The 21,928-nt window shown below is 41.4% G+C and overlaps 1 protein-coding gene across 1 annotated transcript in view; it reads right to left on the reverse strand.

Moving 5' to 3' along the window:
• LOC111270232 (uncharacterized) overlaps positions 1-17,669 on the reverse strand; it is a 42,953-nt gene extending 25,284 nt beyond the window's left edge. The window contains exons 1-2 of the mRNA XM_086972438.1: positions 17,518-17,669; positions 14,931-15,048 (exon numbers count right to left, since the gene is read on the reverse strand). The gene's annotated coding sequence lies outside the window, so the exon portion shown is untranslated. The remainder of the gene's footprint in view (positions 1-14,930; positions 15,049-17,517) is intronic.
• Positions 17,670-21,928: the final 4,259 nt, after the last annotated feature.

Here is a 21,928-nt window from a genome sequence, read left to right on the forward strand (position 1 = left end):
TAGAGAGAGTAACTGTCAGTGAAGTAAAGTCACTTGCTACGTACCCTAGTAAGTCGAATGGCCTTAAAGGGTCATTGATTGACCTCGTCCATACTGAGTCATAAAAAACGGACGATCAGAACCTCGCGTAAAATTTGTCCACGAACGATTTCGCGGTAAAGGAAACTTTGATTGGAGTTTATAAATTATGCTTGTAATATTCACTGTTACAGGCGTCGTATATGCTCTTGACGGCGCTAACTAGTTAGCATGGTTCCAAAATCATATATACTTGGGTACTTTTTTCATTCATTGACTATATTCAAACAGTTGGTAGGGTCAATATGTATTTTAGGGGGGGTAACAATAGTGTACCGTTCGTTTGATCGTCGATTGGTTCAGCTCCCGATGGGGTGGGAGCGTTATATATTTTATGGTCCCCTAAGCAATAATGCAAATTGAATGGTGTTGACATATTTCGGCATTATAATTCTGAATATGGCACATGATCAAGTGTATGTAACGAATCTCGGTCAGATAAAAAGACGCTAACCTTGGCTTCGCTGTCACCGCTGGGCTAGGTTCCGGTAATCGCTTGTGACTGATGATTTTTAATGCAGCTACAACGATAGATCATCTGGTTATGGAAGACGTGACGGTAGTTCTTCCGTCAATTTCTCTCCGTTTGCCTTTGGTACGACCGCGGTAGCAGCAGAATATTTTTGCCAGATGATGTTATAAGCTAAGCCCGCTTCAACTTTAAGATCAAAACGATCCAACCTATTCGATATAAGACGCCTTCTAACGCACGCACTCAGCTAAGGATTCAATGTGAAATGGGTGGTGATTGGCGCTGATGTCACCATGACTTTTTGCCCCAATGTCGCCAGCTGCGAACATTTAACTATACCGCACAAGCTGCGGTGTTATATAAGCGAATCATGTGGGCAATAACAAGGAAAAGCTAATAATATCTGTCAAATAAAGTGTCTTTAGTCGTACATTTAGATCTGGGACAGACACCGAGCAGGACGACAACACCGAAACACCGCTGATGATTACCTATTAGTACTTAATCTAGGTTGATCAGGCACCTGCAGTCTTTCCTCTTCTTCTTCTATGTAAGTGTTTAGCATTTGGATGTTTATTTTCTCGAATAGCAAATTTTATCCTATTTCTGTTCCCAACTGGACATAAATAGAAAAAAAAAAAAGAACATTAGTTTCAGCGACATTGATCAGTCAGTCGGCCATTATCAGGCTATCGTGACCGAATCTCGCTAATTGACTATCTTTTGTACATCCCTCTGTTTTAGCGATAGCCTGTTACGAAGATAACAGTAGAAATTTCTGTTTACGCGGTCTGCTGCTATACAACGGTGCTGAAGTACCTGGGGGTTGTTTGCATCATCATCATTATCGTTATCATATGTATTCATCGCTTTTAGCCGAAACGCATTCGTTCTTTACCGCAAACTCGATTACGTTATAGCTTGGTTCTACTTAATAAAGAAAATAGGCTCACCGGTTCGCTGATTGCTCTTTAGTTGAGCGCACCGAAACCACACGTACGGTGGCTGCTAAAAGTACTCAGCCACCTAAGTGCTTCAGGCCTATTCGACCGAATCACAAAGCAGAAGGTCACTGACTACAAAGAAAATTTAAAGAAGCGATCATAACACGCAACGACCCTCTAACGAATAGGAATTGACAAGAATATTTATTCAGAATAGACAATAAGATGAAACAGTATGATTGGTCTTCAGAGTATTCCAGAAGCATCCATCCTCCGTCAAGGTATCGTTCGGAATATTTATGTAGCACGACTTAATGTCCCGTTCATTATAATAGGTTCGCATGAACGCCAAGATCACCTCGTTTGCATAGCGTTGGTTTGCTTAGGGCTGTACATAAGCCGTCGAAGGGAAAAGATGCGAAAATTCATAGAAGTTTTGCGCGGTTGAGTGACAAAGGTGACTCATTTGACCCGATGCAAGCTAATCAGTTGTAGTAATGTAACGATCATCCCGATCAATTAATGCAGAAATGCATTTGGAAACGCACAACTAAATTTTTCAGCTGTAGAAATTGTACGAAATCAGAAGGTAAAGGCCTTTAAGCGACGAAAGCTTCCGAATTGCGGAAGGGTTATATACGGTTCTGGGCTTGTTCTGTGCAGAGTCTCAAATTTGGGTCATTTGGGGGCAAGTAGTTAGCAGTTACTTTGACACGCTCCAATATACGCTAGTTAGCTTTGCACATTTGTAATCTACAGCGTCTATTTTAAAAGCGCGTAGATATAATAACAGCGAAAAGGAAATTGACTATCGAGCAACTTCGTATATTTCCTTGTACGTTTGTTAATAACTGAACGTTTTCTACGTTTGAACTTGGTTGTGTCTTTTTATTGATACTTTGCTGTTCTCAGGAAATGACTGAAGTGGGACTATATCTTATATATATAACTAATAGCAAGTGATGCCGTGAACCCGCCCCCCTTCTGGATGACCTCACGGTTCGGACCCGGCAGGACTCGATATATAGGAAATAAAGACTGAGAGACAGCTGCAGCTTAAAAACATAGCGTCACTTGTGTTGTCGTATTTTTTTAAACCTTATTTAACGTCTATACGTTCCATGTCAACCCATCACATGCCTATCGCAGGAGCTGTGACCTGTCGTAACTGGATGTGCAGTCGCTAGGCTAGAGTCAGGCAAAAAGCGGTAAAAAAAAGCTTAAGTGAGTTTGTATCAATTGTAATTGTTGTTTGTTATTGAATTGTCTGCAAAAAGCATTTGATGTTATACTGACAGCGCAGCTTTTAGGCACCGTAATAAAATAAGCGAGCATACAGGCCTAGCCTCTGCTCATGGACGACCTCGCAAAGAAATAAGTGCCGACACAAACTGAATGATGAAATACCAATCGGGTCATAGCGAGGAGTGATCGAAAACCGATGCCATTCATTAAGCCTATTTCTAGCTATGCTTGGCTACCCAACCTGAAACAGTGTACGCTCTTCATGTACTTTTAACGCAGACTAGCCAACTAATTAATACTTGTAATATTAATGTTGTATTCATTGAAAACGCAACTAGTAAAGTCGAACCGAATTGTCCAGGCCCTAAAGCAAAACGTCCACCCATACGTATCGCGTGTTTTCCACGTTTTTTCTTGTAGCGAACGGAAATTTTCACGTAAGAAGTGTTACTTTTAGCAACGAGTTAATTAGTGAATAGCAAATATACCTTGTGATGATTATTTATTCTTCTATTATCAAGCGTTTTTTGCAGAGTGTGTGGTCGCCCTGACGTCCGCAGTCTCTTCGACGTTCGTCGTACAGCCTGCTTCAGCAAAATGAATGCTACTGAGCTTTTCTTAAGTAATTACGTACACACTGGAATCATGAAGAATGGCTTGTTCCCATTTGGCGTTATCATCATCAAAGAAACCCAGCGATTTTTTAGCTAAGCCAACGTGCTGACGAATGAGGCCCCATTCTGGCTGACCAGAGTGCAGATCGCTAGCGAAATAAACTGAATACGGTACAGTCTAACTACGTAGAGCTGTGAAAAAACTCGATAGAAACATATTCGCTCCGTTCTCTGTTCGGCATTGCCCATCCCCGCGTCAGAAACGTTGCCGGCGGACTATGCTGAATGAATGAATGAATGAAGAAGGTTAAACTTGCCTAACGGATCCCCAGCCCTTTGGAACTATGATTGTTAATCTATACCAATATCTTTTGCAACTGTCAACCCTCGTTCGTTCGGTGAAGTGTCCCTAGGCGGTTCAAGGTAATCGGTTTCCTGTGTATCTGGATATTAGTTAAATATTATCTCAACAAATCATGGTCACTTGAAGTGTTTTTATCTAAGCTAAGTGTATTCTATTGTTAGAATAAATTAACTTGATCAATCTGTTCTTCTGATAGGGAGACGATTTGGGATGACTTTGCAACTAAGTTGGCTCAATTTTAGCTGTATTTTTTTTGTCTTAATCATCATTCTTTTTCAAATCGACACGGCTATTTTTTGGGCCCACTTCGTTAGTGTATTTTGACCATCTACTTCGCCTAAATAAAATTTCTCCCGCGACCATATTCAAGCTTACGCAAGCACATGTTGTATGTATGCTTGTGTAAGCTTGAGTTCTTTCGTATTACATCTGTCTGAAGATTAGAATTAGGAAATTGGATCGTTCTCTCAACGTACCGGGCATCATCTCGTCCCAGTCATTTGGTAGCATATCGACAAATCACGATTTATTGGGTGCGTATTGGTGGTCGCTGAAAATCAAGAGCTCATTTCTGCTAGTTTCTCTGTTGGGTCGCTTTACTGAGAAATACAGTATGGTTGTATAGTGTTTTATCTCAGTCTTCTTGACCACAGCGACTCGTACGTCAAAAATGTTATATCAGATCAAATCTAACGTAAAAGAAAATATATATAGTTACCATGTCTCGGTAGGTTGTTTGTCGGTTAGCTATTTAGGCCTAAACGCATTTTGCTTTCCGATGAATATGTCTCGATTGAATGTAGCATTTCCAGTTTGTACGCCATAGCCGATCCCGCTATATCGTCACGGAAATTTTTGGGCTGTGAAAAGCCATCCAGGACGTTTGCAATGATTATAATTGGAGATACTTTGGGCTCAGCCATTAGTTAGGCAAAATATTCAAAGAGGTCTTTTCTAAAATATGAGTTGTTTGTGCGTTACCAGAGGTGCCCTGTTGGATGATGGTGCAATTAGCATTTGTTTGATTTGTTAGACCATGGGCCTCTGGTTCTGCGCTTTGGCCGGTCAGTTTAGTTTACCTGTTACGCTATCTAAGCAGCAATGCGAAGTAATTATTTAACTAAAGGACAGTCCTTATCGATTTCAGGGTCGATGTATAGGCTCAGTTATGTTATTGTTTGGCAAATTATTGATTATTGGCTTCCCGTTTTTTCGTATGTGATTCGAAAGGCAAAAAAAAAACGAAGAACCTCACTTCAGGCTCTTCCAACGCTAGCGACGATATGAGAATAACTAATAGTCTTCACGTGCAGCATTCTTTTTCACGAGGATTACGTCGAAAAATTTATTGGAGCACTAGTAATTCCCTACGCTGTCGTATTTTGAATGGCAAAACGTTCGAACCCTCTACGCACTGCATCAAGTGGATTATACAAATGACCATTTCGAGTTCAAAATCAACAAATGTGCCATAGATCCTCAAGCCATTAAGCCACTAGCGAAACGAAGAAATTGTAACCAATAGCTACGCGTATGTGGTTTCGTAAACGCGGCACGCCGGTTTTCTTCGTTAATTAATCGTGTATAATTCTACGCAATGCTTGCCATAAGTTTCATTCGTACAAGAGGGATGTGTGTTTGCTGTAAAATTCAGTACTGAAATAGTAGATGCTATATTAAGTGATTGATAAAGCTATCTTGAACGCTCTTTGACTTTTGGAAGCGTGACGTAGAATCGTTTCTAGCCGCCCACGATACGGGCCCCGTTCCGTTTCAGTGAACGACTACAGACACGACACCGTAGCGGACAGTTTTTACAGCATCTAGATATTAAGGAAAAATAATAAATAGCTCGCTTCTGCTAACGTGGCTTGGCTGACGACGATCGTTATCTTTCTATGTATATTCGTATGAAACGTGTTTCGAAAGTTGTTTACGCAAACAGTACAGTATAATTATCGGCTGCCGATTCCCACAAACAGATTTAACACCGAGTCCTAATTACGTCTCGCTCCAGAACTACGCGATTGAAGAACCTCCCACTTGTTGCCGTGCGCAGTATAGGTTCCGCCGTCCTTTAATTATTCACTTCATTATTGTTGAAGCGGTGCGAAATGACCTTTATACCACCTCGATGCTCGCACCTCAGTGAGGACAGTTTTGCTTTTTTGTGACTATGCTACACAGTTCCCTGGAAGACGCCTGATTTTGATATGATGTCGCCGCTGACGAGACTCAGTGTGTCATTCGTGTTCGATAGCTTGCTTCGTGCCCGTTGTCCGTAACGTTTCTGTCGTGCATTCTGTAGCAGTTACGAACGCTTTTTTATGGAAGCGTGCACTCTAAAGGGTTGTAATGAGCAAAAGTCGCGCACAGCCTGTGTCTAATAAGCATTTACTTTTGCATCTTCTGTATACTATCGTCCTGTTCGTGAGTAAGGCCATTAAGGAGAATTAGATCGCTCGATCAATTTTCTATTATGCACGGATGAACAATTATCGCACGAACGCAATGTCACCGGAAACAAGCTATTTAGATTAACACCTGCACTGGTCCGAACAAATGAGAATGAGATTTGTCGAAGAAGTGAAATTGCTATGGGAGCTTTCGCTTAAATTCTGAGCATTATCTATCAACAAGCGGGTAGATGGGCTAGCATATCGTAAATAGTTATGCGCAAGTGCTTAAAGACAAGCTCCACCCGCGTTGGATAAGGGGGGATGATTCGATCATTGGTAGCTGAATCGTTCTTCAATGGACGTTTTTAACTATTTTCAGTATAAGCGTTCAGTCATTCTAGGATAGAACCGAGTATAATACCTAATTCTAATACTAAACATAAAGGCGGTTTATTTCTTTCAGCAGGATCTTCGTATGATAACGTATTAACGTCCCTTCAAGCTCAGTGTAGCAGCGATACATTTTCTCAAATCGTCTAGAATTCTATGCTTTACCTGCTCTGAGGACCCAATATTCTATATGAATATTGAACGTCAATAGATTGTAAGGAGTTTAACGGAAGACCACTGCATCCGCCACAAATTTCTTCTCTTGGCATTTAGACCCACGACATTCGTGTAACATTCGAACCTATTGAAATAGAACTGGTATTATAGATGCGGATCTTCATGCATCCTCCTGCGCAGAAAACGCGATAAAAAGGACGCAATACCTGTGCAGCCGTTACAATCGTGCCAGCTTAGTTAGGTTGGAGTAAGGCTAAGCGTAGACGGCTATTCACGCTTCGAGTGCTTTCACTCATGGGATAGCTATCCGTGTGTGGCTTCGACTTTCAGAACCGACTGACATATATATTACTATACATTCCAAAATACGCCGAGAACATCGTAAGAAAAAACTGCTCAATAAAAATAAAGCTCAATTTTAGCATTTGACAAAATACGGAATTGCTAAGCGGGATGTTACGTAAGAGAAGATGCCCAAGGCTTGACTAGCACAAGCCCGTTGAGTCATAGATGATGCACGTACGGTCTTAGTTTCTAGAGGAGGCTTCTCTAAAGCCCGAAGGCATTCTTCGATGACATTGAAATCTAACATGTTGAACCATTCTAAGAGCCTTAAAGATAAATCACTAAGTCGGAAAATCGTTCTGCTGCAATTGTTGTTAATTTATCAAATGTGAACATATATATATATGTATACACACACCGCAGACTTGGTGAAAGTTCATAGCCAAAGCTGGTTATACCGATAAAAAAAATATAAAACTAACGACAAGATTACTAAAAAACCGGAAGTGAAGCTGGTTTTCCACGAAAATCTATAGTGGGTACAGTATAAGGTCTAACGCTGAAGGACGCGTGCTTGTACATTATCTCGGATACGTTAGGCTCGTCAGATATATTACATAATTAATCAAATATTTGAGTAGTCCACATTCTTGTTAGAACCAACAGATAAGGCACTCTCCAGCGATGGAGCATGTCATATATGGCGCACCTGATAACTGCTGTGTGCTCGTTGCCGTCGTTGTTGGTGGTGCCTGCTTTTGCCGCTCTCGATGTGCACACGACCATAGGCAATTCTATGAATCCATATATATGTCAAACAGGCATATATGTTTATTAAATGTTGCGGCGCATCGGAACACTCGGCCCCACAAAGAGAAGCTTGCTGATGTCCAGAACACATTCAAATTTCGTCGGCATCCCAATACCGATAATGAAAAGCGCCGTAATCAGGAAGTGGTTAACTACTCTACTGCTCTAACAGAGTATTCCCTGCCGTTCTATGGTATTCTTAACCGGGTGTCGCTGACAGAACCGCTTGTCTCTGTTTTGTTGGCAGAATGGTCTGGCAGAACAGAATATGTGCTTATACCACATATACAAAAACGTGTTTACGTGTAAGTAATCGCCATGCCGACGCCGCGACTAAATAACTTCGTTTCTGGCATTATTCTATTGAAATGCATGTAGATACATGGCCCATTTTAACAGTGATAGGACAACAAGCATCAACAACTAACCGAAAATTTGTTCGTTTCCTTGCGCGAACTCCCTGCGCCTTGATCACTTAACGACAACGAAAAAATTCAACATTTATCTTCTCCGCCGATTTGTTTTATCTGCGGAAACAGGTAACATCTGATATAGTTGTGGTCTTACCGTGACAAAGTTCCAGATAGCAAACGGATTACATGCTACGCACATGTCCCTATGTGCGACACATATGCATACAGGGATATTGTATGTAATATCAAGAAGCTTGAAAGAGAGAGAAAAATAAAGGGACAGTTATTTGTACATGAAGTAGATACTCCTGTATAAGTACTCTGTATGTGAATGCTTTCGTGTGTAAGTAGAAGGCTTTCAGTGAGCAGAAAACCTATACGCGTTAGTTGACCACGACCTACCATAGCGATAATGATTCTATCGAGAGGAATAATAGCCAAGAAAGCAATCTGCAACAGTGTCTTTCCGCGAACGACTCTGATCATATGTTCAGACAATCATCGGATGGCTTCTATCCGTTTGGCCATGCTTCTTTCAGCACATCGGCTTCATTTGGCTGGTTTTGTTATCGTAATTATGACTGCTAGCGTCATAACCAGACATCCAACAGCTTTATCGTTCTCGTCTCTAACGGTTAATTAGTCCAATACAAATCAAATTGCCCGCCATTCCGACTCCTTTTTTCGTTCGTCTGCAGATATCGCGTCCACTTGTGCCTATCGATAGACCTCGGTTCAGCCGAATGGTGGCTATTTCACTGATCACAGATTTACTGTCAAACGCGTATACTAAACGCTACATTGTAATTTGGCTCTTGTCAGTTCTGATATACTTGGAATCAGTATTGCGAGAACCCAGAGTTCGATACTGCCTTGGCATTTAAGTGTTGTCTCAGACTAAACCTTCTCATCGTCCACGTCCAGATTTGAATCTAGGGTACGTCACATATCTAGTAGGCAAATCTGCTATGCTACGACCCACTGTTCTTACAATCAGAATGTCACGAGCCTAGCAGCTCACGTATAAGCACGTGCGCAAACAGCAGTGGCAGCAAGCGCACGTCTAACAAAGCTCAATCGAACATTAAAACTGAATAAACATCTACTAAATGTTATTTTTCTTGGTCGTACGATATTTGCATTTTTCAGAGTTTTTTTTTCAGACCGACCCTTAAGGATTTACCTTGTTGATTCACGTGTACGCCCATGAAGTGTGATGACTTTCATGGTTACAGGTATATTCCAACCTCCGGGTATCGACTCAACCGCTGCACCCCTACACGGACCCACAAAGACTTCCACCCATGAACATACGAGACTTTGAGGACCGATACGATTCAAAGAATTGATAGGTTTATGATATTCGGCTGCAAACGCATTACGCATAATATCAGCAATGCCGCTACTATGGCCATAGTCGCTAACGCCACTTATGCAGCTAGTCAAATCTCTCTGTGTGCGTCGGTATGTGTAATGAGTGCACGTAAATACACGTCGGCACAGTCTCATATTTGATCGTTGGCTACGACGAACCATAACAAAACGACATTACTAGGAATTATGTGCCAGTGCTAGCAGACGCGGTCACTTCGGGAACGACAGCATTATGCGAGCGACTTTTAACCCCAGTCCTGCATACGCCAGACATTACACGCATTGTTTAGCAGACAATGGCACTAATCAGTAAACTACGGCCTGTTCACTTGACCGGTATATACCATTGTGACTAGTCTAGTGCATTTTTCTCACTTGTTGATAATGATCAAAGGACTTTCCATTTCATGCAGAGCCACTGAGAAGGTCACTGACAGCAAAGACAATTTCTTATCGTCACTATTGCATTGTCCGTCGTCATGGTACGTAGTAAATGCTGAAATTTGTTAGCTGTAATGAAGTGCGATGCCTCAACCGTAACACGTCCTCACTTATTGAAAAAAAATAAAAAAATCCGAGGCGACCGGGGAATGAAACAACTGATGATGAGGCAGACAATGAGGGAGTGGGGCAGGAAAAATACAGGAGAAAAGTCGACATGCCATAACCCATTGCGCGATAAGGGAAGCTACAATTTGCTTCTGGATAAATTTGTGCATAGCGAGGTTAGACGAAATCGCGTGTTCATATAATTATCAGACTATATCTTGGTACGGAACTTGTAGATCCTTTAGGTGCAAGCAACTTTCGCCGAAGGTGGCATTGTCACATGTTGAAGTCGGATAGGCTTCATGTCATGTTAGCCTCATTTAATGATCAGACACGGTCAACATTGAGACGCGACGGGTGAAATACTATCGATGAAAAGTTAAGGGCAAAAATGGCAAAAAAAGTCTAACAATGTTGGAACAAATTTAAATAAATGTTGTGCCTCAGATAACAATAATCGCGTTTAGTAATAATGCTCAACCTAGTTCGCAATGGACGGAGGCTATTTTGCCTGTCTTTATATTATTGCTTACTGGTTTTATAGAGTGGAATCTGTAATAGCAGCACTAATAGTGAGATATTTGCAAGTAAATTATGATCGCTGATAATAAAAATGACTAGGGTTATTTATATAGGTATGCGTAGATCTATCAGTACCAATATAAACATGAACGTAAATCACCTGATTATCTTCACTAAATAATAGAACTTAAACGATCGGATGGACTAGCTATTGGAAGTGAGGGCCATATTTTTTACGTATAATCGATAAGATATGATCCGCGAAGCTAAGCAAATGTAGTTGATTTTGAAGTGTTTTTTACAGCAAAGTTACATCATCGACTAACATAAAACGAATTTTATTATTATATCAACTTACTATAACGTCTTCGCTTTTTCTGTAAAAGTTTTCTGTGTCGAAGTTGTAAGAAATCCGACAATGCATTGGGTTAGGTCACGGTCAGTTTGAGCGTTACGTCACGTCCCAAGACTAAGTATATTTTATTAAGAGAGCTGCGTTCATTTTTACTGTCTCAAGTACTAGATGATGGGACATGGTCGCCTAAATGTTTATGGTAGTTAAGTTGTCAGAGTTACAAGTGAAATTTCAACAAATGTTGTGTTGTAACAATTACTATGGTTTATCATTGTCTTTCTATGTTGCTACGGGCTCGTGCGGCGCGTGAACCGACACGTGCTAAAGAAGGTATTGGCTGGTTAGGAAACGATCTCTGCTTGATCAAATTTGGCAGTTGCGGACACATGCACGTTGGCTAGTCCTCTTACGAAGCAGGAACAATTACAATTATCATCATTCGGTTTTAACCAACAACGAAGAAGATCGCCTTTTTACCATTTGCCGCATACGCTGTTGAAGTCGTCGTCACTGTCAAAATGCACAGAGGGCAGAATTGAGAAAGGACACATCTATTGTTTTCGTTGTCACAATTTATTCTAACGACACCCTCCCCCCGTTTTTCTCACTCATTACCTTTCTGTTGAATCCTGGGCAAGCATTTGGTCACTACACCAGAACAAGACGACAAAGCTATTCAGACTCCTTTGAAGGGTGTGCGTTTTTGCCACTACGGCAGCTACCACTGGCAGGATTCTTACAGACGAATCAACAGATTCTGATGGCCCTACTTCGTCTTCCTGTCTGCTTGTTTATCACTGTGTAGGAGTCCCGACTATTTCTTATGTTTATTCTATTCCGCCGGCTGTGGCCACTACTTCTACCCATGCTGCCGTACCCCGTAGTGCTATAACGCTAATAGTAGCATTGTGACTCTTTCGACCTTTCTTTGTCGGTTGCTCCTCACCCTCGACTCCTTCTTTCTTTGTGTTTCGATGTCATAAGTTCTACGATTTAGCACGTGCCCAGAGCCTAGATCGTGGGGTGTATGTGTGAAACGTACGGACTTAGAAGCATTGATCTAACTGGCAAAGAGGGCCATTCAGTGTCTGTGTCATCTAACTCGATCTAGAATAATAGTTCCTGGATAGCAAAGCGCTGAACACATCTGATTCTCGTCGCTCAATACCTCTACTACCTGACTAGGATAACTATCGGTTTCAAGGTCCCATTTGTGCGTACTGCTGAACCTAACCGAAAAAAATCTAACTATCTACTATATTCTATTATAGCGTGGTAGTTGATACTGAACAGTAATACAGAGTTCGATTTTTTCTCGTTGTACGCGCAATATACAACGTATGTGGAGATGTAATTATGAAGTGATTACGTAATGCAGGCTAAATTTATTACCGCGCTCGTCAGTGCATCATACTATTATTGCGCTCTTGATTGACATTTTCGTAACATTCGCTTATTTCACTCAAAGGGTGCCTCTGGTTGAACGAGACAGGTACGGATGGCAGTCTTCGATCTCGCCACCAACACAAAAACACCATAGTTTGTATAAACAAGAAGGTGTCTTATATACGTTATTGAAAACCATTTTCAAGCATTACTGTGATTTGTAGCTAAAACATCAAAATAATTGGTAACATGAAAAAAGAAATCGACGGTTTAGCTTATTTTGGCGATCCGCCAGACTGTAGGCATTCGTGAATGACTTTTGGGCATAAGCTGAAGCTTTGGTGTTGACAACCCGCATATATAGGACGCACCGTTATTGTCTTGTCGAGAGTAACAGCGAATAATCTCTTCTCGTTAAAAAGACCTTTATCTGGGCTGCCGTATTTCTCTGTCAGGCGCAGCGCCAGGTTAAAGCTAAATGTACGGGTCGAGCTAGCATGTTTATAGCTAGTGCCCTAAATAGGAACAGCTTATGTATTTCTCGTCGTTGTGACGTACCTCACTGTTTCTTCAGTGTTTTTCATGCCCATTGAGAGCGGCGATCACCCAGCCGATGCGCATTTTTACGTGCACTTCCACCGCTGTCTGTCTTGAATTTTATGCTATCTTTACTCGGAGTCAGTCGTTCGCAGTAACAGCGTTCGGGCACTCCTCCAGCCTCTGATGTACCAGTTAGCAGCAACAGTAGGTCCGACGCAGTGAAAAGGCAGCAAGGCTAGAGAAAGAAAGATTTTAAACTAGTTCTGGAAGACCCAGTAGAGACAAAGGTAGTCATCGGCGGTGTCGTCGCGGGCTTAAGTCCGCCTCAGCAACCCAAATAGATTTAACAAATTAGGCACAAAAAAATATGTCATCACTTCAAGAGCACTTCTGCCGCCGTTAATTTTCAGAAATTACTACCCTTCAGCTTCTGGATGCCAGGCACTACCCCAATACACAAGTGGTTTGGAGCCGAACTGAAACTTAAACTTACCTATCTAGCTGTCACTTTTCCTCCTAAAGCCGTTCTCAAGAAATTTGGTCGTATAACTTATATTACTAATGAGGTATACTGGAAGAAGCCAATTGTTCTCAAAGCGCAAACATGCAATGTTGTTGTAGAAATGAATCAGCCCATATTAAATACGATTATAGCATGCGGCTCCTCGGTGCTTGTTCAGCATAGGATAGTAATTCAATGTCATGGCTATAGCTTGACTTTAAAGATGATGTCTCCAGCGAGGTCATAATTGCTCTGTATCATTTGGTAACCGATGTAAAACTTCCCATCACGCCGAGGACAGCTGTGCCACTCGACGTCTGAAGCGTACGATTGGTCGCATTGAAGGGGTTGTAGTACCCGTAGCTATCGATGTATCTGCTTCTGGCTATTCGAACGCAATGGCAACGCCGAGATCGATAGAAGCTTCAAGCACAATGGGACAAACACAAGACGGCTGATCAAGCCACCTCCGCCCCCAGCCCCAAGAAGCACTGGCCAACAGCAGCGTACAGCAGCTCTGCGAGGTCGATGACGTTACTACATGCGAACATGCGACATTGAACAAACCGTAAAGGCAAAGCAACACGACAGGACCAGATGAATAGAGCACACATAAATCCAGCGAAGAAGACGATTGTAGGAGAGACACCGGCAGTCTTGATGGTGCGATGGAGGGAGAGAGCGATGCCGAGCAAAATATAAGTCAAGGCTTAGACGGACGATTCGCTGTGTATGCGAAAAAAAAAAAAAAAAAGGGAACAGGAAGAACAAATGGATGGTAACACACAGTAACGCTTCGACTGCCGAAAACAGTCAACAGCAAAAACTATAACCATCTCTGCTGACATTATCGGCAACACTTGGCCGCCTTCTGCATAGATTTGCTCCTCACGTGTAGTCGAAAATCTGTCTCTGCTAGAATTGTCTCCATTGCACGTAAATATACATGTCGTTCGCGTGCATAACAGACTCCCAGAACTAGACAAACAACCACCAGGCTCTATAAAAACAATTTCTGAATAATAATGATGATGATGATAATGATAGATGTGCCTGCTGCTCATATAGGCAATGGGCATATCGCTCAAAGGAGGTCCACTTCATCTACACGGGTCGCATCCCTTGTTTCCCTAACCTGGGATTAGGGCAATTTGCCAAATATGCTCGCACAAACAACCGTAGCCTATATTCATATATGCGACATTCGAGTAAAAAGTAAATTTGAATAATTAGTAAAATTACTGGCAAGGGGTATGCATTCTATCCAATTCGTTCTATTGTCTGATGGATAGATACAGGTTATAAAGTGCTGCCTACAGCTAGGACCTTGTACGTGAAACTTACTTTCGAAAAGTCGATGAAACTATTGTGGGAATAAACGGCAACGTTGTAATTCACTTCCAAGAAATATTAAGAAACATAAATTCAAATATCAAGAAACATAAATTTGCTGGCTACAGAAAAGAAATCTCTAAATTACCTATTAAATCTTTCCTTCTTATTAGCGGTACCTGATTGAATGATGGGCGAAAAATCTGAAACGTATAGAGATGACCCATTTTTGCCGTCCGGTGCGGATATGGTAGAGATTCTCTTCTTGCATTTTGCGACACTTGTCCTTGAATCCAACTCGAGGAATCCGAAAAAATTATTAAATAAATTATTTTTGTCTGTACTTCAGTAGTCTTGTCTTTGTTAATTGGAGACCATCGTACGAGTAAACTCCTCAGTTATTTTTTTAAACGAGACCCTATAGAATATTTACAATATTGTTTTCCTGGTGAAAAAATCTGACCGACTGCAGACGGCTCACTTCTAGCAAAGCATAGAAAAAAATATCAATCAGATCGTAGTTGAGAGTGCAGCAGATATATTGGCGAGACTATAATGTCTTCAACTGACACTAAATCGTTATGGCGTCTGGCTAACGAAATCTGCGGTCGTACTGAGAGATTTCTCGATCAAATACTGCAGAATCTGACGATATAACTTTTAAAAAGCTGGAACGAAGTAGCTGAATTATTTGCATCTTTTCACGCAAAAGTGGGTACACCTTGTCGCGCTAGGATCACATTCCTTAATTATTTCAGGACGTTCCCTTTGCCCCTTCATTAGTTTTTCATTTGTTAGCGAAAATTTAGTTTTTTTCATTTGGCATGTCCATGTAAGCCCACTCCACTGGTTCGTATACTGCTGTTCTACCATCTAAAATGTTCCAGAAAACATTGCCCACCCGCTGGCACTTTCTTTAGACTTCTGTTTTTCTAGCATCGCTAAGTGGTTCCTTTATTTACAGCTGAGGGCAGCAATCATATTCAACAAACTATAGACTCAAAACTATAATTTTCTTTAACTCGAAATTCTTTGAAAGAAAGTGTTCTGTAAACGTTCACCTCCGCTTTTCTTTTGCCATATTTATAACTACATCATCCGCTTCTACGATGGAGCAAGCGTCTCCTTTATAGGCCATTAATAGATGTAACCCTTTGTTAGATGCAGCGAAAACTTTTGATACTACCTCCCACGACGTGTCTTCAGAGGTAATTACTACTACTACTACTACTGTTGTCATCCTGTGATCAATTCAGATTTGATTGGACCAGCCGCTTGTTAATTGTACGCATAGGCAACGCGGTCTTGAGTGACGATTGATTAAAACGAGCAACTGTGGAAGGTTCAGTTGTAAACTCATTTATCCTTTATAGGAAGGTACTATCCTTAGGCATCGTGTTCTTTGCAAGCAGACTAGATAGTGTTTATTTTGGTGACCACCGGGCCTTCATAAGACATATCGTCCTCTACCACAGACATTTGGTACTTCGAGGATAAACCGGTTAACGCTGAATATAGCTATAGTACAGTTAGCCTTTCTGTAAGCATTTGTAAAACGTGTCCTTTATGAAGCTTCTCAATGTTCCGTTAACACATGGGGCAACCCAATCAGCCTTGATAGAACGGTTATTTTGGTTCAGTTCATCCTCAAAGGAACTTGCCTTGACCTGTGGACTAAGACTGGACTTAACGCTTAAATTATGCCCCTAAAATGCTATATTAGCATAACTATGTTAAGTCTTAGTCTCTTATCTAAGGGTTTTCCCAAACGCAGATTTTTGCAAACTCCTTTCTCAGCTGACAATTCCTCAGTATTTACATGCGGTATCAACGAGCCAGCGTGATGTATGGATCTTTGTGGATTATCAAAGTCCGCTTGCTTGCCAATGAAGTCTTATTTAACGGCTAGGGAATTGTCACGTTTCACGTTTTGTGTACATCATCACTCAAAGCAAGTTAAACTCCATCAGCCTACCAGATATCCTCCGTAGCTAGGTAATGCAGTTTTCGGGTTAGGTATTTTTTTCTATATTATATATAACCAACCTATATTCGTTGCGTGGGATGTGTGTTCCGCTTATTCTAGTTATTAAGATTTGTCAAGTATTGCTCGCAGTAACTTGACAGCGATGCTGATTCCGTTCTTGCTCTTTATTGATTAAGTTAAACGGGACGGGCGGCTTGGTTGATTTCAGTCTGATGCGGCCTTGAGGCTTGCGTATTTAATTCAAATTAATTTGGATTTAACAAATGACAGAATATTTCTATGACAGTTCTCAGTACCGCACTGGAATCAGAGAGTTGTTATTGATTCTATTATTCACCAGACGGTGTTGTAACGGTAACACGCTTTTACGGAACGGCACTGAAGACTGAAGCGTGCTAAAGGCCAGCTTTGCTATAATCTCTCGGCTCGTTGAAACCTAAGCGATGTGATTGGCTTGTTTTTTTCCTACATTATTATCTATGCGGTTAGTTGTAGCTGCCTGTTATCTGTACACGCAGTGGTCGTCCCTTGCTAGAGAGGTTACCGTTGTATAACGATTCGCGGAAGTTCGCTTGTTGTTATGTTAAAACGATCGACTGACAAAGGCAACCAATGACACATTAAAGCACTAGGCTTTACCAACAACTGAATACGATCAACGATCTATCTCGTCATCACTTACTACTGCACAATCAACAAGGGTGATGCAAATATCATAATGCCAAAAATGAGTCATATCAAAATATGGTAATTAAACTCTAACACGTTTTTCTATTTACCTTCACCTTGATGACTGCAACTCCTGCCAGCGACGGGTGATCAGCACTCGACACGGCTCCACAACGGAATAACGCAGATTCTAACAGGATAACACGTACGATACGTGTAGGGGCAGCAGTACGCAAATATGGATGCTTGTTGAGTTCGTAAATGTACACGAGTGATCCAAGTTAACCCCTTATTAAATTAGAATCCTTATTCCAGTTGCCGTGCGAGAAAAAATGTGTAAAATATGATTCGATTAAGTTCGAAACTTGCTAAGGGATGTTTACCCGTATAGCCAAAATGGCATGGTTGCAAACTCAATTATATTGCCAGATTCAGTGTTTGCTTTACAATTATCCTTCTGCGATCTCCTCTTCTGGCGAGAGGTCCTGGGTAGACGATAAGTTCATTACATGCAACTGTAGTAGGATAGACGAAGAAGAAGAAGTTAATCGTCAAGTTGTCACAATGCCATAAAATCATCAGTAATATTGGTGAGTCATTGTTTTGAGCGTATGAGGCAGTCGCGGTATATACCTTGTACTTAGTTAAATGTGCACGATTGGAAATCGGCTAGCGTAAATCCATTGGCGTCCCTTCGGTTTCGTTCATTTCTGTCTCGTTCTTCTTTTTTCGTATCAGGTTAAAAAAAAAAAAACTATTGACCTCAATGGTGGAATAACAGAGCGTCGTTCAGCACGTGTAACGTCACCGACCACTAACAAACGATATTAAGGCGGGCAGGCGTCGGAACAACGGAAAGCATGAGTGTCGCACCAGGTTTTTGAGCATCCGTCAATTGCCGAACTTTTGACGAAAATCTGTGCCAGTCTAGATACAGGTATATTTACAGGCTCAGTCACATCAGCGAGCAGCTATTCAGTCATGCGAACAATTATTTGTGTACTTCCGGTTTACGATACGCCGTGACCTTCAGGTTTCGACGCGCGTCGGGACGCGTCAGTGAACGGATCAGATCGCGCGAGTCTGACTCGATGCTACTGTTGCCCCTCGGTTTCTCGAATACAGCAAAGGAAAACTCAATATTAATCGCACATTGCCGCGAACAACAGTGAAATCATCAGAATCAACGGTCGCAATGATACCAGAGGATCAGAACCGCATCACATTCTATACTGGTGGTGCCGTTGCCGTCCTGTCGATGCCTTTCAAACATCGATACATCTTGGCTGTTTGGCACTGGCATTGCCCTTCTGTTATGCTGGTCGCACGTCAGATCCACAATGTAACACCTCCCTAGCGCGGGTCTAGCCTGGCACATGCAGGCTCTTCGGTATTATCATGCATTGTTTGTCAGCCATAAAGATGCACGTTCAGAAGACGATGAGCTTGCCACTTGTCAGTTGGTGATCCACAGAGCAACGGTTCCAACTTTTCGCTGTCATAGATACAATCGAGTCTGAATTCTCGCCTGACGGCACTTTTTGTTGGTAGAACACTGCGATCGAACGAACTATATTTAATATACTATATTTTTTTGTATGCATACTTTTATTGTGGAATATTCTGATTTCATTAGTCATCCCTGTTTACAGCGCCGTATCTCTTCTGTTACTTTTGGATCATCGTGGGCCCGGTCAGATGTGACAGTTGAGTAAAACAGCATTGTTGACAACAAAGGCGGATGCCGCTTCCTCGGGAAATCAGTCGCTAGAAGGAGTAGCATTCAATTGAACTATATAATAGATATTTAAAAAAAATTGACATGAAAAGGTCGCAGACAACCAAAGATGCCCTATCACCGTCCTAGATCCACACAATAGTATAGTTATTCGGTTATATGTGTTTCTCAGCAAAAAGCTGGAAAAATATCTTAAATTGCATGGCCCCCCCCCGGGGTATGTGTCCGGTTCGGAAAACTGAGGTTACGCGTATCGGTAAACATGCTACAATGTGATCGACGGCAAGGACATATATTGCATAACAGTGAAATGAAAAATAATGAAGAGTTCCAATAATCCTATCGATAGAATTAGAAACACTGAATATTGCGCACATTGTGGGTATCAGATTTTGGTCCCAGCAGACGTCCTCCACTCGAGAGCTCCAGATCGGACTTGGGACAATCGGAGCTTTTTGGAGGCTAATTGGCGGTAATAATTAATGGTTTGTCGCCTCTTACACGGTAACTTCATGACTCTGTAGATATAAACATATAGCCATAAAACGAAATCTACTAGCTTCAGAGCCATCAGATAGGCCATTAGCGTAGACGCTCTTAATAGCAACATACATGTAGATGTACTATTTCAACTAACAGAGAAGATGATTTCGCTCACAGTTGTTTGGCTATTTTTACAAACAGATTGAACCAAAGTGTGGTAAGATGTAGTATACAGGTGAACCGTTGATGACAACAGCTTTATAAACGTGTATAACATTTATTGTATGGTAGAGAATACATCGTTGAAGTTCGATGCCCCATTTACGTTTCGGCCGAATATGCCTATAGTAGGAAAAAAAAATTATACTTTACGTAATATATCACCAATTTCAACTGATTTTATGAGATACAGTAATTCTGCAACGATACTTTTATTGCTGGTGATATTTATTTCACGCAATTTGATTGAAGTGCTTGACTGATTAGAGCAGGTACGTGTTTTTGAGAGCGCTACTAAAAGAGCACAGAAAATACTCGTTGAAGGCCACAATGAAATTGCTCCCAGTAGAATTGTTACGGACAGATACTCCGTGGGTCAGTTCCATCTTTGTACGGTGTGATAGCTATTTGATAACTAGTTATTCCTTCGAAATTCAAAGTACCATTACATCAACTATGGAAACGAGTCCCTTTTGTTGGATACTGTGCTTATGTGTATAATTCAGATACGCTTTTGACTGTTTTTTTTTTCCTCATAACATATAAATTTACTGGATGTAAACTGACTAAGTTCGCCTTCAGAATGATAAAAGGTCTTAATTCGAGAACGAATTGAAGTTTGAACTCACTCCAGTTGACTTTTTGAATATATTTAAAAAAAAAAAGTCGTGTTCGAGAACTTAATTAAGAAATATTTCGACCTAATAAAACGAATACAACTTTTCCTTATTAGATACAAGTTGTGTTTAATAAAGCGGCAGATATTTATTTTCATTATAAAACTATTTCACAAAGGTATAATTGTCCGTCCCGGTTCCAGCTTTGACAAAAAAGACAAAATATTAAATATCAAAAGGAACCTTCGAGATTCAGATTAAAGATTGTTGTGACGTTATGGTCAATATCAACCAGGTACAGAAAAACATACAGTAATTGTTATATCTTTTCTGTCTATTGTTCCGGCTTTTGCCTTTACCTAACAACCTAACCTTTACCTGAAGTTTACGAAGTCTTTTACACTCGGTCTTCAGGGCACTTCGATAGGCCTGTATGTACCCATTCCCTGACGTCTCAATGTACATAATGGCGCTCTACCGGCGATCGACAGCACTCCCTGCTTGCGCGCACATACACATTCTACACAGGGATATGTTCACACCGTTGTTTGTCTATCGGCCACGAATTCCTTGCTGGGTTCGGCGTTAAGACACAGATCTAGTCCTCTGGATACGAATGTTTCCCATCGCTGTGGTACTTGTGAATAACGTTACGACTCTTATTCGTTCTCTTTAACCGCCCTTTGTCTCAATTTTTGCGCACTTTTTCTCCAGCTGAAACCCCAGCCAGCTCTCGTTAGAATCATAGTGATGACGTGCCAACCTGTTCCGCGCATTTGCCATAGGAATAGCTAGTGCGACACGTGTTTGAGTACCATTGTGTTACGGCGACGAAATCCGTTGCTTTTGTTAATTAGTCCCCCGACACAGACATAAATGCTTATGTAAATGCACATCTCTGTCAGTAGCCTCACACTCCGCCCGGGACAGTGACGAAAAATGGAAAACCAGTTTGTCACAGCTAATCGCCAATTGCACTCAACGGTGAGTAGCGTGAACTGCCGTAGCTTGCTTAAAGGAGACCCAGAAGCAAACGCTTGTAGTAAATTATGCTGTTGTGTATGATATAAAGATACAGAAAGAAAAACAGCGGCTCACAAACCCAACCGCGCTTGACGAATGCATTTTCACAGGCGCTAGTCCTGTTTCCTGTCACAGCCAATGTAAGGTTAACCGATACGCACCGAGTGATTCGAATAGCGTTCGCCTCTTATCGCATATATATATATATATACCATACAACCAGCCCGGATGGGTAGGACAAGACCTAGTAGAAAAGAAGGGCTAGCGGAGGAGGGATCGTCGACCGTATAACCCACCGGCGTCGTATGTTCTCGGAGTACAATCTGTCAAGGCTCTACAGAGTATTGCCGTTCTGTTGCTATCAGTGAGCGGATTTCGATAATATTTGCTTTGCAAAGTTGACTTTCGCGGCGTCAGCTCTGGCGACCTTACGTGGAGTAG

Source organism: Varroa jacobsoni, unplaced genomic scaffold (genome assembly GCF_002532875.2).
Source record: "Varroa jacobsoni isolate VJ856 unplaced genomic scaffold, vjacob_1.0 scaffold_1457, whole genome shotgun sequence".
Taxonomy (NCBI): domain Eukaryota; kingdom Metazoa; phylum Arthropoda; class Arachnida; order Mesostigmata; family Varroidae; genus Varroa; species Varroa jacobsoni.